We start from the raw sequence: 5000 nt of genomic DNA, 5'->3' as shown, positions 1-5000 counted from the left end.
AAGAGGAGTTCAAGAGCCGAGATTTCGCAAGAAGGGAGGAAGAGGGAGAAACCGAGGTCGGAGGGAAGGGATAAGTCGAGATTGGATGGAAGGGATAAACCGAGATTGGAGGGAAGGGGTAAGTCGAGATTGGAGGGAAGGGATAAGTCGAGATTGGAGGGAAGGGATAAACCGAGATTGGAGGGAAGAGAAAATTAAGATTTGAGGGAAGGGAAATGTCGAGATTGGAGGGAAGGGATAAACCGAGATTGGAGGGAAGAGAAAATTAAGATTTGAGGGAAGGGAAATGTCGAGATTGGAGGGAAGGGAAATGTCGAGATTGGAGGGAAGGGAAATGTCGAGATTGGAGGGAAGGGATAAACCGAGATTGGAGGGAAGGGAAATGTCGAGATTGGAGGGAAGGGAAATGTCGAGATTGGAGGGAAGGGAAATGTCGAGATTGGAGGGAAGGGATAAGTCGAGATTGGAGGGAAGGGAAATGTCGAGATTGGAGGGAAGGGAAATGTCGAGATTGGAGGGAAGGGATAAGTCGAGATTGGAGGGAAGGGATAAGTCGAGATTGGAGGGAAGGGAAATGTCGAGATTGGAGGGAAGGGAAATGTCGAGATTGGAGGGAAGGGATAAGTCGAGATTGGAGGGAAGGGAAATGTCGAGATTGGAGGGAAGGGAAATGTCGAGATTGGAGGGAAGGGAAATGTCGAGATTGGAGGGAAGGGAAATGTCGAGATTGGAGGGAAGGGATAAGTCGAGATTGGAGGGAAGGGAAATGTCGAGATTGGAGGGAAGGGAAATGTCGAGATTGGAGAGAAGTCGAGATGAGAAGGAAATGTCGAGAAGGGAAGAATGAGAGGAATGGGAAGGGAAGTCAATGGAGGAAGGAAGTCGAGATTGGAGGGAAGAAATGTCGAGATTGGAGGAAGGAAAGATGAGATTGGAAAGTGGAGAGGAAATGATTGAGGAGGGAAGTCGAGATTGGAGGGAAGGAAATGGTCGAGATTGGGGAAGAAGGGAAAAGTCGAGATTGGAGGGAAGGAAATGTCGAGATTGGAGGGAAGGAGATTGGAGGGAAGGGAAATGTCGAGATTGGAGGGAAGGGGTAAGTCGAGGTCGGAGGGAAGGGAAATGTCGAGATTGGAGGGAAGGGAAATGTCGAGATTGGAGGGAAGGGAAATGTCGAGATTGGAGGGAAGGGAAATGTCGAGATTGGAGGGAAGGGAAATGTCGAGATTGGAGGGAAGGGAAATGTCGAGATTGGAGGGAAGGGAAATGTCGAGATTGGAGGGAAGGGAAATGTCGAGATTGGAGAGAAGGGAAATGTCGAGATTGGAGGGAAGGGAAATGTCGAGATTGGAGGGAAGGGAAATGTCGAGATTGGAGGGAAGGGAAATGTCGAGATTGGAGGGAAGGGATAAGTCGAGATTGGAGGGAAGGGAAATGTCGAGATTGGAGGGAAGGGATAAGTCGAGATTGGAGGGAAGGGATAAGTCGAGATTGGAGGGAAGGGAAATGTCGAGATTGGAGGGAAGGAAATGTCGAGATTGGAGGGAAGGGATAAGTCGAGATTGGAGGGAAGGGAAATGTCGAGATTGGAGGGAAGGGAAATGTCGAGATTGGAGGGAAGGGAAATGTCGAGATTGGAGGGAAGGGAAATGTCGAGATTGGAGGGAAGGGAAATGTCGAGATTGGAGGGAAGGGAAATGTCGAGATTGGAGGGAAGGGATAAGTCGAGATTGGAGGGAAGGGAAATGTCGAGATTGGAGGGAAGGGAAAGTCGAGATCGGAGTGAAGGGAAAGTCGAGATTGGAGGAAGGGAAATGTCGAGATTGGAGGGAAGGGAAATGTCGAGATTGGAGGGAAGGGAAATGTCGAGATTGGAAGGAAGGGAAATGTCGAGATTGGAGGGAAGGAAAATGTCGAGATTGGAGGGAAGGAAATGTCGAGAGTGGGGAAGGGGAAGTCGAGATTGGAGGAAGGAAATGTCGAGATGGAGGGAAGGGGTAAGTTGAGATTGGAGGGAAGGGAAATGTCGAGATTGGAGGGAAGGGAAATGTCGAGATTGGAGGGAAGGGAAATGTCGAGATTGGAGAGAAGGGAAATGTCGAGATTGGAGGGAAGGAGAAGTGGGAAGGGAAATGTCGAGATTGGAGGGAAGGGATAAGTCGAGATTGGAGGGAAGGGAAATGTCGAGATTGGAGGGAAGGGAAATGTCGAGATTGGAGGGAAGGGAAATGTCGAGATTGGAAGGAGAGGGAATGTGGGAACTGGAGGGGAGGGAAATGTCGAGATTGGAGGGAAGGGAAATGTCGAGATTGGAGGGAAGGGAAATGTCGAGATTGGAGGGAAGGGAAATGTCGAGATTGGAGGGAAGGGATAAGTCGAGATTGGAGGGAAGGGAAATGTCGAGATTGGAGGGAAGGGATAAGTCGAGATTGGAGGGAAGGGATAAGTCGAGATTGGAGGGAAGGGAAATGTCGAGATTGGAGGGAAGGGATAAGTCGAGATTGGAGGGAAGGGATAAGTCGAGATTGGAGGGAAGGGATAAGTCGAGATTGGAGGGAAGGGATAAGTCGAGATTGGAGGGAAGGGATAAGTCGAGATTGGAGGGAAGGGAAATGTCGAGATTGGAGGGAAGGGAAATGTCGAGATTGGAGAGAAGGGATAATCCGAGATTGGAGGGAAGAGAAAATGAAGATTGGAGGGAAGGGAAAGTCAAGATTGGAGGGAAGGGATAAGTCGAGATTGGAGGGAAGGGAAAGGCCAAGATTGGAGGGAAGGGAAAAGCCGAGATTGGAGGGAAGGGAAAGGCCAAGATTGGAGGGAAGGGAAAAGCCGAGATTGGAGGGAAGGGAAAGGCCAAGATTGGAGGGAAGGTAAAAGCCGAGATTGGAGGGAAGGGAAAGGCCAAGATTGGAGGGAAGGGAAAGGCCAAGATTGGAGGGAAGGGAAAGGCCAAGATTGGAGGGAAGGGAAAGGCCAAGATTGGAGGGAAGGGAAAAGCCGAGATTGGAGGGAAGGGAAAAGCCGAGATTGGAGGGAAGGGAAAGGCCAAGATTGGAGGGAAGGGAAAAGCCGAGATTGGAGGGAAGGGAAAAGCCGAGATTGGAGGGAAGGGAAAGGCCAAGATTGGAGGGAAGGGAAAAGCCGAGATTGGAGGGAAGGGAAAGGCCAAGATTGGAGGGAAGGTAAAAGCCGAGATTGGAGGGAAGGGAAATGTCGAGATTGGAGGGAAGGGATAAGTCGAGATTGGAGGGAAGGGATAAGTCGAGATTGGAGGGAAGGGATAAGTCGAGATTGGAGGGAAGGGAAATGTCGAGATTGGAGGGAAGGGATAAGTCGAGATTGGAGGGAAGGGATAAGTCGAGATTGGAGGGAAGGGATAAGTCGAGATTGGAGGGAAGGGAAATGTCGAGATTGGAGGGAAGGGAAATGTCGAGATTGGAGGGAAGGGAAAGGCCAAGATTGGAGGGAAGGGAAAGGCCAAGATTGGAGGAGTCGAGATTGGAGGGAAGGGATAAGTCGAGATTGGAGGGAAGGGATAAGTCGAGATTGGAGGGAAGGGATAAGTCGAGATTGGAGGGAAGGGAAATGTCGAGATTGGAGGGAAGGGATAAGTCGAGATTGGAGGGAAGGGAAATGTCGAGATTGGAGGGAAGGGAAATGTCGAGATTGGAGGGAAGGGAAATGTCGAGATTGGAGGGAAGGGAAATGTCGAGATTGGAGGGAAGGGATAAGTCGAGATTGGAGGGAAGGGATAAGTCGAGATTGGAGGGAAGGGATAAGTCGAGATTGGAGGGAAGGGATAAGTCGAGATTGGAGGGAAGGGATAAGTCGAGATTGGAGGGAAGGGATAAGTCGAGATTGGAGGGAAGGGATAAGTCGAGATTGGAGGGAAGGGATAAGTCGAGATTGGAGGGAAGGGATAAGTCGAGATTGGAGGGAAGGGAAATGTCGAGATTGGAGGGAAGGGAAATGTCGAGATTGGAGGGAAGGGAAATGTCGAGATTGGAGGGAAGGGAAATGTCGAGATTGGAGGGAAGGGAAATGTCGAGATTGGAGGGAAGGGAAAAGCCGAGATTGGAGGGAAGGGAAAGGCCAAGATTGGAGGGAAGGGAAAAGCCGAGATTGGAGGGAAGGGAAAGGCCAAGATTGGAGGGAAGGGAAAGGCCAAGATTGGAGGGAAGGGAAAAGCCGAGATTGGAGGGAAGGGAAAGGCCAAGATTGGAGGGAAGGGAAAGGCCAAGATTGGAGGGAAGGGAAAGGCCAAGATTGGAGGGAAGGGAAAGGCCAAGATTGGAGGGAAGGGAAAGGCCAAGATTGGAGGGAAGGGAAAGGCCAAGATTGGAAGGAAGTGAAAAAGCCGAGATTGAAAGGAAGGGTAAAGCCGAGATTGGAAGAAAGGGAAAGACCAAGATTGGAAAGAAGGAAAGCGAATAGACTTGTTGGGAGGACATGTGAGACAGACCGCGAAGGAGTGAACATGGATATATGATAACGTGCGTGGTGAAAGTTAGCAGGGAGCAGGATTACGTGCAACGTGAGCGGGGAACTTGTAAGTAAGTTGTGAAAGAGCAGAGTAAATGGGGTCTGTGCTGGTGAGTGATTGAAAATTGGGGGTTGGGTGAATGAGGTGATGTATAAAAATAAAAATAGGTAAGTAGGGGACAGGGTCAATGGGTTGTGTTCATGGGAGGATGGGTAAATAGGGATGTGTTCATGGAGAGGAAGAGTAAATGGAGATGAGTAAATGGGTAATGGGCAAATGTAGAGATCAGTATATATTGTTTCGGTCATAGGGTACAGGTAAAAGATGCATGGGAGTTAGAATAGATAAGATAATAAAGAAAGAAGGAAAACTGAAAAGTTATGTAGTAAGTTTATATATCATCATATAAACATTACAGGAATACCCATTCTAGTAATGAGGCATTGTGTATGCATCTCTCAGGTCAGGTCAGGTCAACCTTGACGGATAGATAATTCACAAAAAATTATCTCTTAAG

Source organism: Penaeus japonicus, unplaced genomic scaffold, assembly GCF_977035675.1.
Source record: "Penaeus japonicus unplaced genomic scaffold, GWHDUDI00000001_assembly GWHDUDI00000004, whole genome shotgun sequence".
Taxonomy (NCBI): Eukaryota; Metazoa; Arthropoda; class Malacostraca; order Decapoda; family Penaeidae; genus Penaeus; species Penaeus japonicus.
Note: the sequence above shows the minus strand (reverse complement) of the source record.